Source organism: Solanum stenotomum, chromosome 2 (assembly GCF_019186545.1).
Source record: "Solanum stenotomum isolate F172 chromosome 2, ASM1918654v1, whole genome shotgun sequence".
In the NCBI taxonomy this organism is placed as follows: Eukaryota; Viridiplantae; Streptophyta; class Magnoliopsida; order Solanales; family Solanaceae; genus Solanum; species Solanum stenotomum.
Window position 1 is genome coordinate 64,469,799 of NC_064283.1, and position 27,278 is coordinate 64,497,076.

Here is a 27,278-nt window from a genome sequence, read left to right on the forward strand (position 1 = left end):
CAAAGAAAAATTAAGAGGAATGTGGTTCTTACTTTAGATTTTGACGTTTTGTATAATGTGAAGTTGTGAACTGAAAATCACTTTGAAGTGTGAATTGAAGGCTAAAAGATAAATACAGTAACTAGCTGTAAGATATTGAGATTGATATATAATATTTATGTACAAGTAAATGTAGTAAATTACTAGGCTTAATGGGTTATCGGTTTACCCAATAACCCAAAATTTAAAACCAATACCGAACCGATAACCCGGTTTTTTTTTTTATAGAACCATTAAAGAACTGTTAATTCAATAACCCAATGACAATAAATCAATAACACTTTTTTCGGTTAGTTTTTTTCACACCCCTACTCCCATTCATTTGGCCAAATCATTTTCTCTATTACTTCCAATATTTTATTTATCATTATTTGTTTTCATTAGAGTAACTCAAATTCTTCTAAAGAAACGGGACATTTACAAGGTTTCTTTTGATCCTTATATTATTCTTCTAACAAATAAAAAGAAAAAGTTATAAACCATATTCCCAAAACCTCCAACAATAAGAGCATTAATTTTTTATGTATTTTATCATATTGTATTGTATTGTATTATATTATATCGTACTGTATGTATTGCTTAAGTGAATATAATGTTTGGATAGATTGAATATNATTGTATTGTATTATATTATATCGTACTGTATGTATTGTTTAAATGAATATAATATTTGGATAGATTGAATATAATCTCTACCTCTTTTGCTAATAACAACATATTAACAGACTGAATCTCTTTAACAATCTGNGTATTGTATTATATCGTACTGTATGTATTGTTTAAATGAATATAATATTTGGATAGATTGAATATAATCTCTAAGTCTTTTGCTAATAACAATATATTAACAGACTGAATCTCTTTAACAATCTGATCCATCGTTTTTTAAATACAACTCATGCGAGCCTCAAATTTTTTCTTGAACTTCAGTGCCCAATTAAGAATTACACATACATGAATATCATATACCATTCAATGGAGCAACAAACTAAATACAATAACTACGCCTCAATCACAAACACACTGAGGTCTACTATACAAATTTTTATTTCTTCAATTATTGAACAAATACAACAATATACGCTAACAAGTCACAAAGAATGCTATAATTGAAATAGTGAAAACTAACACACACACACACATATATATACATCACTTACACCAACAAAGTTTCACTTGGTGTAGGAGATGATCTATGGCCTGACTTATCCGCGGCCTCCGGTGGTGGTGGAGGCGGCGAAGCAGGCCTCAGTGCAGAAACAGCCATTGGCCACATTCCTACACCTAAAGTAGCTATTTCTGTAAAGCTATTTTGAAAAATAGCCACTTCTTGTATAACAAGAAATGCTAAGATATATATTACTATCATCCTCATTTTTCTTCTTAAAACCTTATTATTATTATTGTTGGAGATTTTAGGATAACTCTTTTTAATTCGTTAGTATTTATAGTGTGTATGGCTTGGTAGGGGCCATGCATTTGATTAGTCAATAATGTTGAAAAAATCAACATAAAAGAAAATTTGGAAATTTCCTTTATCTATTTCACAAAAAAGATAGAGGGTATTTTCGATGGACATTCCTATTGGAACGTTATCAAGAATATGAGATTTCTAATGAATTAATTTTCATTTTCAATAGGTAGTTCGAGATTTTTTAGTAGTGATAATGAGAATCCTTTTCCTTAGGATGACAATGGTGTGGTGCGGTTATAATTATACAAGTTCAACCTTAGGATATGTTTACTATAAAGAAAATATTTTAAAACATAAGTTTATTTCTTATTTATTTTCAGGTGCTTGATAAGTAAACAAAATATATTATTGTGAAAATATTTTATATAATTTAGACAAACACTATTGGGATATATACGAATGGATGTAGAGAGTGGGAGTGGTGGGGATGGGGGTACTGTGTTGGAAGGATGGGAGGAGACAATTTATGTGTACGTATAAAACTTATTCAATAGGGAGTTAAGTCAATTTTTGTCATTTTTAACTAATTTGTTTTCTTATAATAATATTTTTCAAAAATCTTGACCAACCAAACATTTAAAAAATTGAAAATCATATTTGGTACGAAAAAAAATATTTTTCTAGAAGGAGAGGCGGAGGCCGGGAAGATAGCGAGTAGGAGCGAGTGGTGGGTTCGGGGTCAGTGGTCGATGGCCTATGACGTCTATGGGTGGATTAGGTAGTGGTCAAGAGGTTTAAAGAGAGTTTTGAAAAATGTTTTAATTTTCTTATTTTATGTAGAGAAGTCATTTTCTTAATGTTTTACTCGGAAATTTCAATTAACCCGCCCCATCGCCCCCCTATGCTCTCTTGGATCTCAAGTAACAACTTTTCTTTGCCCTTCACCTCCACGTTTTTTTGAGAAAGACAAGTCTTCAATTCACATGTAATTCCTAAATTTCTTGATCTTTATTTTCATTAGTTTTAAATAATTTTCTTTGAATGTATTATAAGATGATCTTTTTATCCAAAGGACCTACTTATTGAAGGACTAATATAAAGACTTCAAATTTAACAAGCACAACGCCAAAGGCTTCATGTTTTTTAACTTGGTCTTAGCTAACACTTAGCCCTCTAACTTTAGGTGTGCATGTACATGATAGATGTATACACAAAGCCTCTATAGGTATAGGAATGTGGCTAGTGCTGGCTGTTCCTACCCAGAAGTGACCAAAACCACCATCTCCACCACCACCAAAGGGCAGGCCAATAACTGGCCAACGAGCTAGGTCAACATTATTTCCACCCCCACCTCCATATTGAACGAGTCCTATAAGAGTAATGCATTTAAGAACATGGAGTTGGTCCTTCTTTTAATGGACTTAAGTCGTACTGTTGCTTATGAACAATTTTAAAATCTTTGTTTAGTTTTTTGTTTTATGGACCTAATAATAAAGATTATTGTTGTTAGTAAACATAACAACAAATATATTTTTTTTCTTTTTTTATACACTCTATGTTTGGTTTTGCTTGTATCCATTTTGTATTTCGCATTCCTATTAAAAAAAAAATAATTAAGTGTTTATTTTATTAAAAAATTATTCTTATGAATATTACTTTGAAAATTTAAATTTGAATAATAGTATTTCAATTAGTTTGGAAAATGGTTACTCTCTCGAGATTTGTTATAGTAGAAGTAAAATAAAACATATAAATATTAAACAACTTATTCAATTTGGTTCATTGTATCAGATTGTACAATAACATTTCACTTCAAACTATGTTGTTAATGCTCCAATCATATTATTATTGTTATTTCACTAAATCCAAACAAAAAATATATATCATGATCATATTAAATCACCATGGCAATCCCTTAAAATTTTGATCTGCACCGTTGTCATCCCTATTTTTTCTTTTCTTTCTTGGACCTCAAGTTATAACTTTTCTTTGCATTTCACCTCCATGTTTTAGAATGATCAATAAGTCTCCAATTCACATGTAATTCCTAGAAGTGACACGTGTGATGAATTTATTTGATGTTTTATTAGTTATGAATAATTTTCCTTGAATTGGTTGTTGAGACGTGTATTGAAAATAATCTTTTATTTTTCAAAAGACCTACCTTTCGAAGAATTATATATGTATATACTTTAAATTCAAGAAGCTAAAATGGATTTTCATTATTTTTTCAAAAGAAATTGAAGTAGTCGAGGTTTGGAGTTTTATGGTAAAATATATATATTTTATTTTAATTATACGTATATTTTTGTAGAATATCTTTAACACATGAGATCGAGATCGGTAAAATCTTGTTCAATGACTTTTCCAATCTTGGAAAAAAGGTGTTCTAATAGCGGGATTGAGATTATGATTTCAACAACAAATTAATTTCATTGAAAATATTTATAGAATTATTTTCTTTTATTCAAATTGTGTAACTAGTAAATTTCGTCATTAATCCATTATTCTCTTGCTACATTTTAAAAAGTCATGATTTGATCATCTCATGCAAAATTTCCATACTAGAAGAAATTACCTTGTTAATTATATAAATTTCCTATTAGAAAATTAAAACTCCCTAAGTGTCATGTCATGTCATTTTCTTCCTAAGAAAATGAGAATTCCTATGAAGCAAAACATTAAAGGAATTCCTATGTGCTCATGATGTGTTTTCAACATTTTTGAATAGTCAAATTAAAGAAAAGAGTTAAAGTATGTACTATATATATAACCCTATATACCATAAACCTAGGACAATAATAAACAAGTCCCAAATTTAAAAATAAAAATGAAGATGGTTAGAATTTGTATAATTTCATTACTTGTTATACAAGAAATGATCATTTTTCAAAATAGCTTTACAGAGAAAGCCTCTTTAGGTATAGAAATGTGGCCACTAGTTGTTTCAGCCCAACGAAGCAGGCCGCCTCCACCAACACCTAGGGCCGCAGAAACAGTTAGTCCAGGTTTTCGTGTACCACCATCTCCATATTGATGATCATTTTTGGCCATATTATCATGTTCATATTTTTTTACTATATACCTGTTGATAATGGAAAGACAGTATACCAAATTTGTCTCCTCGATCGAAAGTTGGTACTCTCTATACCATGATGTATATCTGTTTTTTTTTCTCCTTCCAATTATTTAATGTGATGATTTCTTTTAATTATTTACATTTATAAATGAAGCAAAGCTTTCTTTCCATGCCATTAATCTATTACGAATCTTTGTGTTGTACCATCATATATATGTTATGTTTGAATTCGTTTTTATTTATATTAAACATTTTACCTCAAATACAATTAGATTATTCAAACTATTAATTTAGAAATAGAACTCAAATTAGAATATTGCTAAAATTTTAAAAATAAAATTTATCATTTAAGTTAGAAAAAGATAAATTAGAAATAATTTAATGATATTGAAATATAAGTATTTGCATTGCTCATAGGTATATCAAAGCTCATAAATATACATATGATACTAGCCAAAGATAAGAAACCCCTTTAGCGTACTCTACTAATAGAGGCCTCGAAACTTTATTTTTTTTTAGAAATAGAAATAATGAAAAAAATACTAATTCAAATTAATCAAGTAATAGCAGACACTAAATATCGGAGAAAAAAATATATATCTCGATATAAGAAATAATGATCAATATTTTTGGGATGGGATTAGTCCCATCACTTTCTCGAATAATATACATAAAATTATTTTGTCCATGTCTTGTGACTTCTATAAAAACACGGTTTTGTAATATATTTTTAATTTCTTGAAAATGAAATTTCATCAGTCTTTTAAAGATGTATCACACATTATTCAACAATATAATATTGTGACATTATTAAACGTTTCAACAGAAGACTAGAGAAGAAATTATTAAATTCATGTTTTCCAAGTTTTCTCTTTTGATCAGCATTTTCATCGATAAAGAAATGAACGCGTTGAGATGGACACACAAGATGGAATATTTGAAGCGCATATTATATGGGAGCCCAACAATAGGTAAACAATAAGATGTGATGGTACTGACTTATAATTGATACTATGATTAAAATAAAAAAAACGTTGAGACCCTTATTTTAACTCAAACCACTAAAACTAGATCATAAGGATAATAGTGCGTACGCAAGATCATAGGATTATGTGAGATCCAAAATTGTAAAACCATAGGCGTTAACAATTCCTTTTTATAATGATTTTTCATTTGGTATTCAGTACTTGCTTTTGTTCGATTAATTTGAAGACAAGTTCAACACAAGTAGGTTGAAAATTATTAAAGTCATATTGCAAACTCATGAACTTTCTTTGATTTTTGTACTTTTCAACAATTTTGAATAATCAAATACCTTCGACCAAGACATAAACATTATAAAAAAAATTATGAATGTTACTATATATATAACTCATATTCCCAAAACCTCAAACAATAAGCTTTTAGAAATCATGAAAATGATTATAACTTGTATTTTTGCATTACTTGTTATACAAGAAATGGCCATTTTTCAAAATAGCCATTTAGAAATATGGCCACTACTAGGTGTTTATGGTGAGATGATGAGACCTTCTCCGCCGCCACCACCACCACCAAAGGCCGCGTCACCTATTAGGCCAAGATTACTAATTGTACCACCTACCCCGCTGTCTCCATAGTTGACTCAAAGTTTTGATTTGTTGGTGTGCAGAGATGGAGCTAGGATTTTGAGTTTATGAATTCTGAATTCTAGAAAATGTACCTCATTAGAGTCTTTGTAAGTTATTTATACGTAATACGTAGATGTGAAAATACAAAATAGGGTTTGAGTCAAAATTATTGAGTTCTGGTGAACCTTCTTGTGACATTGTAGGATTGTAGCTCCACCACTGATGGTGTGTTACCATGTTCATATTTTCACTATATATATGATTGCGTTTACTTCATGGGTGTACATGATCGGGTTGGTTCGAATTTTTCAAATATCAAACCAAACCATTTGTATAAAATTTTTAAATTTATAAATCAAACCAAACTAATAAAATTTAGATTTTTTCGGGTTTTTCAACCGCGGGTTGGTTCAGGTTTTTCAAATACCAAACCAAACCATTGTGTCGAATTTTTAAATTTATAAATCAAACCAAACTTATAAACATCGGATTTTTTCAGTAAAGTTTGCATACAAACATATAATTAACTTGTGCTCCAAATATTTCTTTAGTCCAACCAAAATATAATTATCTAAGGTGTTTCTTAAGAAAATAACACAAAATATGAGATGAGTACTGATGACACTAAAATATTCAATAAAAAATAATAATGAAATCATCATATAAAATAAATATTGCAAAGTTATAATGAAAATGATCATAATTTAAAAATACTAAATCATGCTAAAATAAGTTTAATAAGTATTAGTTACATTACTAAATATTTAAGGAAAATTAAAATTAGATTATGTATTTTAATTGTCTAAACCAATGTAAAACTAAAGAACAAATATTCAATAATATTGTCTTCCTTAGTGTTGAATTGATTTTCTTTTTGCATTAGTATTAATTTAATTTTGATTTAAGTTTTATTATAATTATCAACATCTATATATGAACTATAATCTTTATTGGACCATTCCGAATTCTAAGTTTTAAACTTGAAATAATATATTAAAAGATAAAAACTATGAAATAGTATAAGAAATATTTTAAAATTATATTAAAGTAAATATTTTTATGTATAAAATAAAATTTTAAAATTACATATATATATATATATATAAGTCGGGTTGGTTTTTTTTTAGTTAAAACCAAACCAACCCAAATATAGTCGGGTTTTTTTTCCATTTCCAAACCAAGTCAAACCAAACCACTAGTCGAATTTTTTTTTTTCGATTTGACTCAGTTTGTGGTTTGGTTCGGTTTTGTACACCCCTACTTCATATAATAAAGCAAGGCTTTCATTCTTTCTCTCCCTCTTTTTTTCCCCCTCATTTTAATACTTGTATTAGAATCTGACTAAATTCAAATTTGTGACAATACTGTGGTTGTGTGTTTTCTTTATCTTTTCTTTTTTTTTTAAAAGGATGAGAAGGAAAAGGGGGAGAAATGTTTATGAGTTGTTTGATCAGTGAACAAGTTTATTATATGAGAATTATAATTAATGATAAGATTATAATATGGGGATTAACAAGAATGGAATTATTTAATCAGTGAATATAATTTTTCTGAGAATATAAAATTAGATGTGTTCGGAATTAATTATTTCAGGATAAGTTATTCCATCACGTATATATGATAACTTATCCTATCACTAAGGTATAAATATTAGGATAAATAATCTCAGGATAACCTAATACCTCCAATCAAACACAAAATTTTGAGAGGATGAATGCACTATTATAAAAGTCAAATATGAGAGGCTTGTTGGTCTATATTAAGTGAATTATTGGCCCGCTCTTCTCTGAAGGATCACTACAAAATCAAGCCAAAAGTACTATTCCCCGCACCCCCACCTCCATATTGATCAAGGTGCTATTTGTTATAGTTGGATGACAATATAAGTTTAATGTACAATAATTAGTACGTATATGTTACTCAAATTCATACTACAAGGTCAAAACGAGGTTCTTTCCTGACTAGTTGTCTAACTATAGTAGTAGGTCTAAAATGGTCCCTTAACTATATATTTAACAGATTTTTGTTGAGGGGTAATAAAATTAGACAACGTACATAGTTAGTTCTTTAAAAATTAAAAAAAAAATGAAGAAGTAGCTATCGTAAAATTATGGATCTTGTATCTAACACATAACCTCGAAATTAAAGCAATAAAGTTCATGAGGAGAAAATTTTCTAAGGCCATATAAGGAGACCATTCATCTCTTTTCATTTGATGTGGGACTCTTCAACATCCCAAGGGCGGAGCCACCTTAGGCAAAGGGTGTTCCGGTGCACACCCTTCGTCAGAAAATTATATGGTGTACATATGTTAAGTGTTAGTTAATATTGTAGACACATAATTTTTGACCGAACATAAAATTTTATACTATTTTTATTCCTTAAATGTTTCTTTTATGTCTAAGTTAGATATTTTAATTTTGTCTTATTTTAGTAAATTTCTTTTAAAAGATTTAAAAATAACAAAAAAGATATGTTTTATTTTTATACTAGTTTAATAAATAAATTAGTATTTCTTATTTATAATTTACTAATAGCTACTCAATTTTTGTTTGTTTTAAAAAATAACTAAATAATATTATATTATATTATATTATATTATTTTAAAAAAATAAAAAATTTACCCCACTACCCATTACCCCTAAACCTCGCTCTACCCACATTTCCCACTCCACACAACACACACCACACACACATACCATCAGATCCCACAACCCATCCTATATACATTCAATACCTACACACCCACACACGTACTACACACTCCTATATACTACACACCCTTAGAAAACACATCACACACATATACTACGTACTACAGTACTATACATACAGACCCGTTTCAAAGGTCGGTTTCAATTAAGAATGTGGTTACACATTTTTCTTTGAAACACTTAAAAGAAACTCAAGGATGCAATGACGCACCTTGTCCAAATTGTTTTAATAATTAGTTTTTGTTAATTCAAACCAAGAGGTGTAAATTGAGATTATTAAGTGTGATGAACTCGAGAGGGGAAGACAATTATATCTCCAAATGTCAAGATCGAGAATGCAGTTATGCATCCGGTTTAAGACTAATAAAAGTTAAACAAATAAAAAATGTGAGCAAATCATGGCCTATAAAAATATATCCGAAAGATAGTTAAAATAAGTATAAGTTAATGAAAGCGACTGTTGACACCCAATTTTGGACCTCCACAATATATATTAATCATCGAGCTTCCTAAATTCTAAATGATTTGAAATAATTGACTTTATAAAATTCAAAATATTTTTCAAGTCATTTTAAGTAGTTTTGTCACTCTTATAAATTTTAAAATAATAAATATGATATTTTATATAATTATGTGTCTAATTAGTATATTTTACGAATGTTCGAAAATTGGCTCAAAAAGATTTTAGTTTTATTTAAATATTTGGTTATTTAGTTTAATTAATTAATAGCTTATATTTTGAGTTAATTAGTTTATAATTAAGTTAATTATTTTATTTTGTTAAGATTAAGAAGCTCATTAATCAATTTATATCAATTCGTTTTAATTAGTTTTTAGCCGAATCACCAATTAAGCTCAATTCGGCTAAATTCTTAAATTCAATTAGCTATAATTTTAATCAAATGAGTTAAATTATCAATTCAAATTTAACCTCCCTTCACTAATCCATTTGTGATAAACTAACTTGGGCCCTATTTGTAAAGTCGAGTGGCCCATCTCATTTTTCCAATTCTTATTCCCATTCCCTTCAGCCAATCCCAAATTCCAGCATCCAAATGCAATGTCGGCAGCCCACCTCTTTTCTATCCTAATAACCCGATTTAATTCCCGACCCAGCCCGTTTCTCCTTCAGTAAAAGGCCCACCCAATATATCAAGATTACAATACATACAAACAGATTACCATCGACTGACCCCACCGTATCTTCTTCTCCATCGTGAAAAACCCATCAAATACAACATAAATCAGCATCTACAGCAGACGCCCAAACCAGACGACCCCACCCCTGTACATCGTATTCTTCTGCTTCACGTGATAATCGAAATCCAGCAAGCAAATTGCGCTGCAAACCCAGAATCACACGCGATCAGAAACTAACCCCGGGACGCCTTTTCTTCTTTGCAATGAAACCAGCGCCATCATCCAACTACCCTGCAAAACCCATACCCTGCAGACTCATCCCCTCACGTCCCCTTTCCCCCATTTTAAGGGATTTTTTCAAAGCTTTCTAGGGTTGTCTTAAAAGGGGCGGAACGAATTCAAAATTTCACGGGATTTCCTCCGAATTTCCAGATATATATTGCTCTCTTATGATCACTGTTTAGGGGAGGGAAAAAAAAAGATTTTTACCATCTAAAAAAATATATATAGAGGTTTCATACATTGAAAGGACGAAAAAAAAAGAGCTAATTTTTTTGTGTATCGATTCTTCGCTTGTCCGTATTAAGTTCACAGTGGTGGAATCTGTAACGACCCATTTGGTCGTTTTGAGTACTAGAGCTTTTTATTTCATAAAATACTTTCCGATAGATTCTAAATGGATATTTTGGACTATTCATAACTACAATTATATAATTAATGGGGTACTTTTAATAATTTATTTAGTTGGTGGTTAAAGAAAATAACATTAAAATTTATAGTGGGTTGCTTTCACACTTTTATAGTTGGTCTTATATAACAATTAAGGAGTAAATATTCTGTAGAAAGAAATTATAGGGTTTAGTAGTTATTTAATTATTAATTAGTTGATAATTATTAACCCTAAATAATTAAAAGACGAGACAATAGAGCGAATGCTTACCTGCAACTCACGAGACGGCGGTACCCTCAGGTAAATCTACAACAACCATCAATATTGTTCTTTGCATATTAATTATTGGGCGGAAGGTTTTGTATAATTACCTGATATGACTTAGTGCCATTTTATGGCTGAATGAATAGTAAAAGTAATATTATATGGTGGTATTGAATAATTTAAAGTGCATTGTGAATGGAATGTTGTGACCAACCATTAATAATCAGTAAATAAAGTGTTGGCTTTGATTATTAATCAAATTTGATTTCTATTATTGTTTATTGGGTTTAATGAATGGATTGCATGCTTAGTAAAAGGGTTATGTGTAGTGTCGGTTGGGAGGAAAAGAATCAACAATTAAATTAGTTTTATGTTAGAATGAGTACTTAAAGTTACAAGTTTGAGTGGGGAAAGGTGATAATTAATTGTCTCTAGTGATGCTAATAATTGGCTTGGAGTAGTCGGTCACTGGAAATTGTATAAGGAACAAATTATTAGCAGGTTAATGTTTTGTATGTTTTGTCGTAGTGAAAGTACTGGATAAATTTGTGATTTCGGTTATGGGTATTTCTATGGTTATCACATTATAATCTAAGTTTTGATAAATTGATATAGATATTAAATATTAGATTTATCGAATTATTTAAATTCCATTAAAAGTTATGCTAATTGGAGGAATTAAGACCTACCCTTAGGCTTGAACTTTAGGAAATTGATTATAGAATTAGGTGAGTTTTGGGTTTAGGCTAGACAAAGAATAATATGAGTGTTTATAGACTCATTAACTTACAAATTATGCATATATATTTGATAGATTGGAAAGGTTCGGAGGCATCGAGGAATGGAAAAGTATCGGGAAAGTAGCTTGCTTGACGTCAGTTCTTCGGTGGAGGTAGGTTATGGTTTATTCTATTTGATAGATAAACTCTTAATAGCGATTGATATGCATTGAATGATATTGTGAAGTTCTCTATGTACTTGACTGTGTGATTGTGTGGCTTGGTTGTGTGGTTTGTGATTGGTCTAAAATCCTGAGACCATGAGATTTATAATCTGAAAACCTCTCTATCGAAGTGATGCCTTGAATAAAGAAGGCTTGATGTAATATTATTAATGAATTGAAAAGTTGTGATAATAAATGATAAATTAATAATATTTTTGGATCGGAGTGTCACGTTCCGACACGGTATTATTGGATCGGAGTGTCACGTTCCGACACGGTATAATTGGATCGGAGTGTCACGTTCCGACACGGTAACATTAAAGGAAAAAGATATTGAATTAACTTAATGTACTCAATCTCAATGAACGCATTTCCCAAACGAGTGTGATGTGGAGGCATGAGTTCTCGTGTGTGTGCTTGATATTATGATTGATTACGTACTTGCTTCAGCTGTCACTTGTTCATGTTGTGGTTTCTTATCACCTGCTAAGTGCTATAGTTGACTTTATACTATTATTCATTGTATATTAGTTTCTATTTTGGGTTGGCCGATGATACCTACTCAGTACATGTTGCCCCGTACTGATCCCTACTTGTATTTTTCTTTGTTTTCCTTTTATAGAGTGCAACGAGTGTACCAGCAAATTTGACTAGCCCTCAGCTAGCCAGTCTCAGCATATCAGGTTTAAGGGTGAGCTATGCATTCGAGCTTGTGTTGGATTCTCTCGGTCATGACTTGATGTCCATAGTTTTCGGACACAAATTGCGTTATTTCATTTATTTCGGTGTCTTTGATACTCTTAGACTTAGTATTTAGAGATTAGATGTCCTTGATGTGATGACTTTCAGATTTTGGGGATAAAATATGTAATAGACTTTAGAGGTTTATTTGATTGGTTCCTTTAATAAGTTTTGGAGCTTCCGCGTTATTGTTGTTAGTCGTAATTAAATTATTGGTATATGTTGGGGTTTAGATTCCTTGGTCCGCCCACTTAGGAGATGAAGTGTGGGTGCCACTCATGACTCAATTTGGGTCGTGACAATCGCTCTCAAACTCGTTGTCATCCAGTTCGCTGCCCGAAAAAGGTAATCTCGCCCTTTCTTGCATTATGTTTTCTATGTAGTATGTGTTATGTGTTCGATATCTAGTGGAGTTCGATTATTAGGATTGGTTGGTTTCTCCGTTTTAGTCTTTTGCTTTCAGTTTCGTTTCTCCTGTGAGTTCTTGGGACTGTGAGCATGAAGTAAATATCAGTGAAGTTCTTTTGCGGTTCATTTAGTTTCGACTTCGAACGCATTAAGCTATATAGTTCTGTCTCTTCATTGTTTACCCGATTTTTTTTGGTTTTCTTCTCTGTTGTCTGATTCATCGTTATAGATTACCACCATTGCTAGTCTAATCCCGTAGTATTTATCCATTTTCTTGCTTAACTCAAATATTGTTCATGTCAGTTTTGCGTCTTCAACTCGTGATATCATGTTTGCAATTCACCTTAGTCTTATTTTAACTCGGATCATTTGCTCGTAGTTAGTCTATTGCTAATTATGTATCTTGCCTTTCATATTGGAAATGTTTCACTTTCGAAAATGTGGCCGAAAATCTGATTGCTCCTTTGCTTTCTGAGTGTAGTTTGATCCATTTTGGTATTATTCATTAATCAAAAATCTGAAAATTTTATTCAATGTTGTAGTTGTTCATCTGGTAAATGCTAATGTACTTTCTTCACAATCTCGACTTGTTATAACATCATGTGAGTACCATTTCATTTTGGCTTAAATTAGTGAAGTATATCTTTTCTTGTATCTCGTAAGTTAGTCGTTATGTGTTTCTATCCTTTGTTCTTCGATACTAGCTGGTGCTTTGAGAGCATGATTGTTTCTTTCTTTTAACCTTCCTGTCCAGCCCCCTTTAGTAGTCGACTTAAGGTGTTAAACCATGCTTTTTATCATAACAGAAGGGCCATAATGATTAGTTTTAATATAGTTCCTACTCATGCATTTATTATTGTTTAAATATGACCATTTGATGTACGCTTGTTTCCTCTGTTAAGTTGAGGTCACCAGTCTTGTCTTTTGTTGCTTTCCTTTGTGGATCATAAATGAAGAACTGAAAAGTGCTCATTAGAAAAATTTGTTGTGGGAACATTTGTTTGGTTGATGTAAACTTTGAGTTTTGTTAGAGTAATTATATTGGTCTAGTTTCAATTTGTCATATATGGGTTTGGATATTTTATTTTGATGCTCTTAGAAATAGGTAAGTTATGTGTTAATTGTGTTTTTTTTTTTTGCTAAAGTTGATGTTATTAATGGTTTAGCTTAATCATCATATGTAGCATGCTGTTAACTTTTCATTAAGGAAGTCTTTGCCCCTTCCTTTTTTAATTGTCCTCTGTAAATCATTCCCCTTTGGATTTTTTTTTAAAATGCCATATTGCTTCATTTTCCCTTATGAACTGTTGTGAGCACTACTTATGTTCCTTTTCATTTGTTTATGCATGTGAAAACCCGACCCGAGTCCTCACGGACTCTATCTCTTCTCCTTGCCATTCGATGATAGGGCCATAAAGGCCCAAAATTCTTTTATCGAGTCATCCAACCTTGAGAAATTGAAGAACAAGTCTTTGGAGTTGACGTACAGGTCTTGGAAAGCGAAAAAATGGGTTGTATACATTCGATATACACTGATATACATCAGCTGTATACCAAAAACGGGTTTTGGTTAAACCCCAAAAGTAGCAACGAATTTGGCCCAAGAAAGGCCCAAATTCAACTTCTCTCTGTTACTCTTAAATTATTTAATTATAATTATTTATTGTTTGTTGTTTATTAACTCTAACTTTAGAATTGTTAATTAACTTAATCGATTTCCCCAAAAGACAAACTATTTCTATGTGTTGTTTTATTTCTAACAAATCTCATTTTATCAACTCTTGCATTATCATTTATAATCTTTAGTCAAAACTTTTTTTTTTATTTAATTTAAAATAGTTTTTTTTATAAATCAAAAAATGACTCAAATAGAAACCAACTAATTTAGTTTCGTTAAAATTCTAATTACTTGTCTATAATCCAAATATTTCAATTAAGGTCTCATGTTCTTAAAAAATAAAAATTGCTCTTTGTTTAACTATTTTCTCAAATTTAATCTAATAGTGTAAATTATTATAAATAAATACTTACTTAGTCATTTGCTCAAAAGAATTAATTTAAAATGATTTTTCATGCTTTAATGTGTTAAATTGGTTTAATTTATTCTAAAATGAACTAAATAAATTCTAATTAGTCACTTGCACCTTAATTCAAATGTTTCATTTTAGGTCCATTTCTCTAAATATGAAATAATATAAAATGTGTCATTTATTTAACTATTTTTTCTCAAAGTTAACCAAATATTGTAAATTATTATTCTTATGATAAATCATTTTTTCTAAAAAATAGTCAGTATATATTTTAGTCAAATTGCAGGTCAACCGCATGTTAGCGGATACTTCGAATGCTTAAACCCTTCTTGAAGTGTAAAATTGAACCCCGAACCCTCTTTGGTATTTTCAAATGATTTTTTCTGTTTAACTCTTTGAAAATTATAAGTTTTCTTAATTTTTTAAAAAATTTAAGTGGCGACTCTTTCTAAGTATTTTTCTCAAATTGTTTTATACTTAGAGCATTTCAAAAAGTGATTTTTCTAGAGATAGTCAAATTACAACACAACAACGATCGTGCTAGAATCACGGGACTCGAGGGGTGCCTAATACCTTCTCCTCAGTCAACAGAATTCCTTACCCAAATTTCTATTTGGCAGACCAAATAAAGAGTCATTTCCTTTTGATTAGGGATTAAACAAAAATGTGACTTGGAACACCACCATAACTCATTTCCAAGTGGCGACTACGAAAAAATAAAAATAATCTCTAATCAATAACGTCACTTAAATTGGAAAAATCCTTCCGTCGTGCACGCAAAAAGGGGTGTGACATCCTTGGCGACTCTGCTAGGAATCGAACCCAGAATCTCTGGTTTTATTATATTGATTTTTATTTGATCTTCTTATTATTTTTTGAGATATATTGTGTATGAAGGACTAATGTGCTACTTATTGCTCATTTATTGCTTTGATATTGTTGAATTATGTTATATATGGTCTTCTTTCACGCACCTTTTCTTAGTCTAAAAAAAACACTTCACATACAGTCATAAGAATGCAGTTATGCATCCAACTTTCTATTGAGATAAAGCCATAGTGTTTTGGCACCTGTTGAAGGATTATTAGTAACACATGTTAGGTGGGGTTGGATTAGCAATGAAGTCGAAATAACGCTGCTATACCGATAAGTTGCCCTTCCTTGACTCCAGTTGTCCTCTCGGGTAAGTCAGTCTAGACACCAATCTCTTCAGTACTGAACCTAGTAAAAACTAGAATATAGACATGCTTGTCCCTAATATGTTCTACTTATTTGCATCATTTGCATTTGACTTAGTGAACCTCGAAACAAGAGTTGGGTTCGTCTAGGACAAATATCACTCTCTTACTTGACCACTTAGATCATTTAATGTGTTACATGAAAATACATTTATTTAAAAAGTCTCTATAAGTTGACTCATTTTAGTGTGATTAGTGAAGAGAATGTTATCTTTCGATATTTACAAAAAAAAAGAAGAGAAAACATAAAATATTTCTTCTTTTAGAAGATATTATACATTTCTAGAAAATGAAATGAAAGATTTCGCACTACTTAACCAAATTATAACAAAGAAATCTTTTTGTACAGTTAATAAAAAAATTCAAAACATTTTACTTTCATAATACTTTGAAAAATTGCATTTGTTTGAAAAAATAATAATTAATATTTTAAAATTTTTTTACAGTCCAATCTGAATGATCTATACACACATGATTCTCAAATCGATGAGATACATAGGCAACACTCCTCGGGTTCGGTGATCCTTAATTAAAAATTCAAAAAAAAAGTTATCCATTCTAAAAATAGGATTTATCTTTTTAAAAAAACAAGTGTTTTAACTTCGTATATAACGAAATACGCACACCTGAATCTCAAATCGATGAGATACGTAGGCAACCCTCCTCGGGTTCAGTGATCCTTATTTAAAAATTCAAAAAATAAATAAATTATCCATTTTAAAAAAAGGATTTGTCTTTAAAAAAAAATAGAAGTGTTTTAGCTTCGTATATAACGAACTACGCACACCTGATTCTCAACTTGATGTGATACGTAGGCAACCCTACTCGTGTTCGGTGATCCTTATTAAAAAAAATTAAAAAAAAGAGAAGTATTTTCTTATTGAAAATAATGTTGTGTTCATAATCTTCCTGAACTACGTTTGACCTTATTCTTGTTTTGACAAGATACGTAAGCAACCTTATTTTGAGGTTCGGTTCAACCAAGGAAAAATCTAAAAAGTTCTCATCACAAAAACTGGGGCAACCAAAAAAAAAGAAGGGATGGAAAAATTTTGAGATTTTTTTTTAATTTAGAAAAAATTGACTTGGTTGGTACCAACATTCTTAGAAGTGTGCATAAGAAAGAAAGATGTTAAATTATTTGACAAGACAAACCATCTATGTTGTGACCAATAAATTTCTTTTGGTATCTCTTGATATATTTATCTAATACTTGCAAAACTGTTTTGCTTAAAGTTAAGGTTAAAACAAATTCGACCTCATTGTTTTCTGTGCATTGTGTGGTGAGTTTTAGATATAAAATTCAATGGAATGACTTTTGATCTAGAACTTGGCCTAAATGTTGGTTGAGGCGAAATTTTGAGCAACATTTAACTTGGGAAATCATCATAGGCTTCCTTAAATGTGTATAAAAATATAATAGATTAATCATTTATTAAATAAATTGAGATTGATTTTTAAATAAAATTAAATTTAATTTATATGTCATAACCCGTAAATAAACTGTTATAAGTAAGAATTGTTTAAAAGTATGTTTAAAACCCGTAAAATTGACTTTTAAATGTGTATATGGTGTGAATTTTCCATATTATATTTCATTTAGTGGAGCAATAAATAAATTACATTATTACAATATAACTATACCTTAGTCGCAAACATAGAGGCCCACTATACGATTTTTTACTTTTCCAATTATTGAGCGAATATATATATATATATATACCAACAACTTAGGTGCAAGATGCACTATGATCTGACTGATCTGCGGCCTCCCCAGTGGCCACAATATTTCTAAACCTAAAGAGTCTTTTTCTGTAAAGCTATTTTGAAAAATAACCACTTTTTGAATAACAAGAAATGCTAAGATATAAATTTCTATCATCCTCATTTTTCTTCTTAAAATTTATTATTATTGTTGGAGATTTTAGGATGGGTTGTATTTTTTTTTTACCATTTGTTAGAATTTATAGTGTGTATGGCCTGGTAGGGGACATGCATTTGATAAGTCAAAATGTTGAAAAAATAAACATCAATGAAATTTTGGAAATTTCCTAAATGACCTATCAATTTCAACCTTCTTGGGTATTTTCGATGGACATTCCTATCTGAAAGCGGTCAAGAATATGAGATTTGTAGTAAAATAATTTTCAATAGAATTCGTTGGAAATTTCATCGGTAATTCAATTTTTTTTAGCGAGATAATAAGAATCCTTTTCCTTAAGATGGCCTTGGTGCAATTTACAATGTGGGTTTGCTACAAAGTAAAGTATTTTTGTCGAAAGATGTTTTCATGGAAAATAAGTGTTTTAAAAAAAAATTAAATTTCAACTCTTTTGCTATCCAAATAAAGGCCTGTGGATAAATGAGGCCCCTCCAATAAAGTTTTTGGGATCTAAGTTGTGCTTTTTTAATTTTGGTTTAACTTAGCAGAACAATTTAGATCATGTAATAGTTTGGAATGCCAAACTCAAAGATGTGGCGTTTTACACAAATCAATAATCAATGAAGGTAGTTCAAATAAAAATATTTTATATAATCTAGACAAATACGGTTGGAGTACGGATGAATCATTAAAGAGTGGGAGTGGTGGGATGAGCCAATTATTAATGTGTAATGCGATTTATGAAACTTGTTTTTTCTTATCTAATTTAATAGGATAAGTCATCTGTATCATTATTAACAAATTTGTTTTCTTAAGAAATTCAAAAATCTTGACCAATTAAACTTGAAAAAGTTGAAAAGTATTTTCCTTCGTACCAATTAACATGTATTTGGTTTGAAGGAAAATATTTTCCACAAAACCAAAGATTTTTTTGGAAAAAAAGTAATTTTCTAACTTATTTTCTTTAGTTATAACTTATAAGTAAGGACAATATTTTATCCCAAGAGCATTTAGATACAATCTGCGCAAATATTATGATACTGAATCACCTTTAACACATACCCAAAACCTTGTCCTGCCCCAAGACCTGACCTAACCTTAACCTCAACACCGACTCGTAACATGACCTTGACCCTAATCCCGTCTCCAAAAATTCGTCCACAATCTGATCTTGGCCTAACCAAACTTGAGACCTGACAACCGACCTTAATCATGAACCGGGATTTAGTGCCTACTTGGTACATAACCCTAATCTCAATTGAGGCTGACGATCCAACCCCGAGCCAAGACTCAATTCTAACCTTGAGTCCAGATCCAACACTAACCCGAGACAAGACTTTGACACAATGATGAGTTTTGTGTCAAGGTTGTGGCGGGTCCTAGGTCACATTTGGGGATTAGATTCTAATTAGGGTTAAGTCTTCGGTCGGGGTTTCAAGTCAAGGTCAAGTCTCTGATTGATGTTAGAATTGAGATTTAGGCTCAAATTAGGGTCGAGTCAAGGTCTTGTAGAGGTTTTGGGTTGAGGCAGCGGGGAGTTGGGTCCTGGTCCAAGGCTCCATCTTGGGGTCAAAGTCAGGATTGGTTGCCGATCGATGGTCTATGGCGTCTGGGTAGATAACTAGGTGGTGGTGATGAGGTTGGAAAAGAGTTTAGGAAAATAATTTTCTTACTTTACGTATCTATTTCATAAATATTTTCTGAACATTTGTGACAATCAAATATAAAAAAAAATGGAATCCTTCATACCAAACACATCCAACAAAATTTCAACACGCCCTATCACCATCCTACTTAGCTTAATTTTCTCTTGGTCCTCAACTAACAACTTTTCTTTGCCCTTCAATTTACATGTGATGAATTTATTGATTGTTTATTCACATTAATAGTTTTGAATAATTTTCCTTTAAAATGTGTTATAAGATAATCTTTTTTTTCTTCCCGAAAGGACGACCTACTTATTGATCAAGGACTAATAAAGACTTTAAATTCAACAAGCATAATTAATGCCAACCACTTCGTTGCACCCAACTAAAGATTAATATTCCCTTCGCACGTATAAGTATCGTTTTAGTTTATTTTACATTCATTAAAAAAAAGTTACTTGTACTCCAAGAGTGAATATTAAAGAGGAAAAAGACCCATTGATTGAAGGGTTGATTTTGACCTAGCTAGACACGCCTTAGAATATATTTTTTCTATCCTAATTTATGTAACACAATTTAGATTTTGAAGTTTAGATTTCTTAATTTTAATCCTGAATTCAGACAATGAATCTTAGAGTTTTTAAAAATAAGAATAAGATATTTGAAATAAGAAGTTGAATGATAAGTCATAATAATTAACAGTTCAAAATATTTTTTTAAAATATATAAAAAATCACGATAAAAGAAAAACTCGTTTAATTAAATTTGAACGATGAGATTGAATAGTCTTGCATATGTTGGGAGTTGTTGAGTGAGGTAACTCAAGAACAATAAACTATATACATCTTTTCCAAACGATATATTAAATGAGTTGGGAATCGAAGAATGGTGTTATGGTACATTACAAATGTTCTTTTAGTTATACGTCTCCTTTTATAGAATATCATGATTATAATATAACACAAAAAACAATAAATGAAAGGAAAATTTGCATAAATCCCACTAGTTTAGGAGCTAATTACTTAGATAAACTCTAGTTTACGATATTACGTATCTTATCAGATTTTGGTGCGTCTAGATACATCAGATACGTCCAGATACATGTATCTCACGATGTATGAGGTCAAAATTGTTCTTGATACATTGTACCAAAGTAGATTCATATGTATCTGAGATACATAACAAATCTCGTTCGCCTCTCTTCCATCTCACTCGCCACTCTCCTATGTATCTGGTATCCCGATACATGTGAATTACACTAGATACATCTATATAGTGTGTATCTGGTGTTATTCGAATGTATCTGAGATATATAACAAAATCTCACTTGCCTCCCTCCCCATCTCACTCGCATCTCTCCCTATTTTAGTGTACATATATGGTAGCAAAAATACATGTATATGAGTGTATCTTTCTCAATATATAGTAAGAAACTGTTAATCAGTGGTAAGATACGTAATATTTTGAATATATAGGTAATAATAATATATATGTTAGTGAAGTACGTCTAATTAGGTGGGTTATCTCGTAGTACTCCAAGATTTCCTTGCTAGAAGAAATTGCCTTGCAAATTGTATTAGAAAATCAAAATTTCCTAAATGTAGAAAAAAGTGACATGTTAATGAATTTAAAATGATAATGTTCAATGAGGTTGGTAATTGATCAAGTCTTTTTGAAATTTCATGAACTTAATTTTCTATAATGTTTCTTTTTTCATGTTTTTTGACTAATTCAAGGCCTCCTAACAAAACATATTCCTATAAATTCTAACCAAAATATTAAGAAGAGAAGAAACTTTATTTTAACTTAAAGAAATGAAGATAATTTTAACTTTTATCATTGCATTACTAGTTATACAGGAAGTGTCCATTTTTCCCAATAGATGTATACACAAAGCCTCTATAGGTATAGGAATGTGGCCATTGCTGGCTGTTTCAGCTCGGCGGAGACCTATGCCACCTCCACCACCACCACCAAAGGGCGGGCCAATAACTGGCCAACGAGCTAGGTCAACATTATTTCCGCCCCCACCTCCATATTGAACGAGTCCTATATGGGTACAAATGACCTTAATGAAAGAAGCTTTGATATTCGTCCTTAAGTTGTGTTGCTTATGAACGATTTTAACATCTTTGTTTTGTTACTGTACCAAAAATAAAGATAATTGTTTATATCCATTTTGTATTTTGTATTTCTCTCAAGAAATAAAAGTTATGTGTTTATTTTATTAAATTATGCTTATGAATGGTACTTTGGAACTTTACTAAAATCGTAGCCTCAACAAAATTTAAATTACGAGAAATGCAACCTAGGAACTAAATCTTAATCCCTATAACAATAATTTGCTCATCCTATTGCGTCGCCTAATCATTAATTTAACCTACTAATTGTTTCATGTTTATACATAATTAGGCCCGTCAGTCGGTTCGGTTCGGTTTTATGTATTATCGGTTCGATTTATCGATTTTTAATCTTTAAATACGTTAAACCAATAACCAAACCAATAAGAGATCTTTTATCGATTTTCGGTTTATCGGTTTAACCAAATAAGAAAATACTTCTAAAATAAATATATGACTTCTTTAATAAATTTGACACGACAACACGATAATGGAATGAAAAAACTATACAAGCGTAACACAAAGAGAAATTAAGAGGAATGTGGTTCTTACTTTAGATTTTGACATTTTGTATAAAGTGAAGTTGTGAACTAAAAATCACTTTGAAGTGTTGAAGGTAAATGATAAAGACAGTTACCAGTAATGTATTGAAATTAATATATAATATTTATGTACAAGAAAATGTAGTAAATTTTATTAGTCTTAATGGGTTATCGGTTTACCCAATACCCAATATTAAAAACCAATATCGAACAGATAACCCAATCATTTTTTTTTATAAAACCATTAAAAAATCGTTAATCTAATAATCCAATAACAATAAACCAACAACACTTTTTTCGATTTGATTTATCAGTCGGTTCAGTTTTTACACACCCCTAAATTACGTCCCATTCATTAATTTGGCCAAATCATTATCTCCATTACTTCCAATATTTTACTTATCATTATTTGTTTTCATTAGAGTAACTCAAATTCTTCCAAAGAAACGGGACATTTACAAGGTTTCTTTTGATCCTTATATTATTCTTCTAACAAATAAAAAGAAAAAGTTATAAACCATATTCCCAAAACCTCCAACAATGAGAGCATGCTCCTAGATGGTTGTTACGTATTGTTTCATAATGTATCTTATCATATTGTATTGTATGTATTGTATTGTATCGTACTGTATGTATTGCTTAAATAATATAATGTTTGAATAGATTGAATATAATCTCTACTTCTTTTGCTAATAACAATATATTAACGGACTGAATCTCTGTAACAATCTGATCCGTCGTTTTTTAAATACAACTCATGCGAGCCTCAAATTTTTTCTTGAACTTCAGTGCCCAATTAAGAATTACACATGAATATCATATACCATTCAATGGAGCAACAAACTAAATACAATAACTACGCCTCAGTCGCAACCATACTGAGGTCTACTATACAAATTTTATTTCTTCAATTATTGAGCAAATACAACAATATACACTAACAAGTCACAAAGAGTGCTATAATTGAAATAGTGAAAACTAACACACACACACATATATACATCACTTACACCAACAAAGTTTCACTTGGTGTAGGAGATGATCTATGGCCTGAGTTACCCGCGGCCTCCGGTGGTGGTGGAGGCGGCGGATCAGGCCTCATTGCAGAAACAGCCAGTGGCCACATTTCTACACCTAAAGTGGCTATTTCTGTAAAGCTATTTTGAAAAATAGCCACTTCTTGTATAACAAGAAATGCTAAGATATATATTACTATCATCCTCATTTTTCTTCTTAAAACCTTATTATTATTATTATTGATGGAAATTTTAGGATAACTATTTTTAATTCGTTAGTATTTATAGTGTGTATAGTTTGGTAGGGGCCATGCATTTGATTAGTCAAAAATGTTGAAAAAAACAACATCAAAGAAAATTTGGAAATTTCCTTATCTATTTCACAAAAAAGATAGAGGGTATTTTCGATGGACATTCCTATTAGAACGCTATCAAGAATATGATATTTCTAATGAATTAATTTTTATTTTCAATAGGTAGTTCGAGTTTTTTTTAGTAGTGATAATGAGAATCCTTTTCCTTAGGATGACAATGGTGTGGTGCAGTTATAATTATACAAGTTCAGCCTTAGGATATGTTTGCTATAAAAAAATATAATTTTTAAAAATAAATTTGTTTGTTATTTATTTTCAGGTGCTCGATAAGTAAACAAAATATATTATCATGAAATATTTTATATAATATAGACAAACACTTTTGGGATATATACGAATGGATGTAGAGAGTGGGAGTGGTGGGGATGGTGTATTGTGTTGGAAGGATGGAAGGACACCATTCATGTGAATACTTACTTATAAAACTTATTCAATAGGGTATTAAGTCAATATCATTTTTAACGAATTTGTTTACCTACATATATTTTCCTAAAAAGGGGAGGCCGAGGCTGGGAAAATAGCGAGTAGGAGCGAGTGTGGTTTCGGGGGTTGGGGTCAGAGGTCAATGGCCTATGGCGTCTATGGGTGGATTAGGTGGTGGTCATGGCTTGTGAGGCATAAAGAGAGTTTTAAAAAATATTTTAATTTCCTTATTTTATGTAGGGAAGTCATTTCGTTAATATTTTACTCAAAAATTTCAATTAACCCGCCCCATCGCCATCCTATTCTCTCTTGGATCTCAAGTAACAACTTTTCTTTGCCCTTCACATCCACGTTTTGAGAAAAATAAGTCTTCAATTCACATTCGTTTTGAATAATTTTCCTTGATTGTATTACCCCCCCCCCCCCCCCACCCCACCCAAAGGACCTACTTATTGAAGGACTAATATAAAGACTTAAATTCAACAAGCACAATCCAAAAATTTCATTGCCATTAGGGGTGTACATGACCGGGTTGGTTCGGGTTTTTAAAATATCAAACCAAATCATTTGTGTAAAAATTTTAAATTTATAAACCAAACCAAACTAATAAAATTCGGATTTTTTCAGTTTTTTCAAATACCAAACCAAACCATTGTTTCGAATTTTTAAATTTATAAATCAAACCAAACTAATAAACCTCAGATTTTTTTTTCCAGAGTTTTAGATTTTTTTCGGTAAAATTTGCATACAAATATATAATTAACCTGTGCTCCAAATATTTCTTTAGTCCAACCAAAATACAATTATCTAAGGTGTTTCTTAAAAAAAATAACACAAAATATGAGATGAGTACTGATGGCACAAAAATATTTAATAAAAAATAATAATGAAATCATCATATAAAATAAATATTGCAAAGTCATAATGAAAATGATCATAATTTAAAAGTACTAAATCGTGCTAAAATAAGTTTAATAAGTATTAGTTACATTACCAAATATTTAAGGAAAATTAAAATTAGATTATGTATTTTCATTGTCTAAACCAATGTAAAACTAAAGAACAAATATTCAATATTATTGTCATTCTTAGTGTTGAATTGATTTTCTTTTTGCATTAGTATTAATTTGATTTTGATTTAAGTTTTATTATAATTATCAACATCTATGAACTATAATCTTTATTGTACCATTCCGAATTCTAAGTTTTAAACTTGAAATAATATATTAAAAGATAAAAAACTATGAAATAGTATAAGAAATATTTTAAAATTATATCAAAGTAAATAATTTTATTTATAAAATAAAATTTTAAAGTTACATATATAATGTCGGGTTGGTTTGGTCTCGGGTTGTTTTTTTTTTAGTTAAAACCAAACCAACCCAAATATAGTCGGGTTTTTTTTCCAATACCAAACCAAGTCAAATCAAACCACTAGTCAGGTTTTTTTCCGGTTTGACTCGATTTGCGGTTTGGTTCGGTTTTCGGTTCAGTTTTGTACACCCCTAATTGCCATATTGGAAAAAGACATAATACATAAACATGCCTTTTAACTTGATCGTAATTGATACTTAGCCCTTCAACTTTTGGGGTTTATTTAGTTTTTTCTTTTATGTACCTAATAATAATAAATATTATTGTTGTTAGTATACATACAACGAATAATTTTTTTTTTATTTTTTATACACTCTACGTTTGGTTTTACTTGTATCCATTTTGTATTACACATTACTATTAAAAATAATAATAATTAAGTGTTTGTTTTATTAAATTATTCTTATGAATGGTACTATGACAATTTAAATTTGAATAATAGTATTTCAATTAGTTTGGAAAATGGTTACTCTCTTGAGATTTGTTATAGTAGAAGTAAAATAAAATAAAAATCTATTTTAAAATATACTTGATTAGAAAAAGGAAGGAGTAATTATTTTGCAATATTACAGTTTCTTTTGTGTAATTTTGAAGTGACACGTGTGATGAATTTATTTGATCTTTTATTCACATTAGTTGTGAATAATTTTCCTTGAATTGGTTGTTGAGACGTATATTGAAAATAATCTTTTTTTTTTCAAGAGACCTACCTTTCAAAGAACTATATTATGTTGTATAAACTTTAAATTCAAAAAGCTAAAATGGATTCTCATTATTTATCATTTTCAATAGAGATATTAAATTAGTCGGGGTTTGAAGTTTTATTGGTTTTGTCACACCCCAAATTCGGATGTGATGGCACGTGTCCATTTCCCACCGGACACGTCAGCCTAACCCAACCACAACGATAGAGAAGTAGAAATACAATAATAAAAGATAATAAATAAGCGGAAGACTTTAATTAAGACTCAACACTACCCAGAATTTGGTTGTCACATGTACAAACCTCTAAATACAGAATTCGAATAAAAATATACAAGTCTCAGAGTATAGTTCTCGAATAGAACAAAACTGAAAGTAATGATAACTCAAGGGCACGTCTGGAATGAACCGCTACCTCTCGAGTATGTCCCGAAGCTCAATATGCTAAAGAAAATACTAAGCCGAATCTGAGAGAGAGTTATCAACCTACACAATTATGTAGAAGCAAGGGTGAGTACCGAAAACCACAGGTACTCGCAAGTAACTCTAAACTAAGAAAAAGTAGCAGCTACAAACAACTCTTTTCAATTCCAACCGAACCACCGAAACTTCAATCTAGCAGCAAACCAACCAACCTATACTAAACAGATCATATTCAACAGCCAGAACCAACAATATATTCTCATCAACCTCAGATCAACAAATAAGAGCAAGTAGATCAAATTCCACATAAGAAGGGTAAACCGATACAATCCACACATCACAGACAAAAATAAGGCAAATGCGATGCAAAATGCAATAATGATTTCATGTAGTCGTGATGCATGTCTGTCCTACGATACACATCTGTTGACGTAATCAGTCCGCGCTGAATACTCAAATCAGAACCCATGGGGGCCACACATGGAC

The 27,278-nt window shown here is 30.6% G+C and overlaps 1 long non-coding RNA gene across 1 annotated transcript; it reads right to left on the reverse strand.

Moving 5' to 3' along the window:
• Nucleotides 1–991: 991 nt before the first annotated feature.
• On the reverse strand, nucleotides 992–23,736 carry LOC125855463 (uncharacterized). Its single transcript, XR_007445492.1, has 2 exons — nucleotides 23,615–23,736; nucleotides 992–1,323 (listed from the first exon to the last, which is right to left on the reverse strand). It is a non-coding gene; the product is annotated as an uncharacterized LOC125855463 (long non-coding RNA).
• Between the last annotated feature and the right edge of the window lie 3,542 nt (nucleotides 23,737–27,278).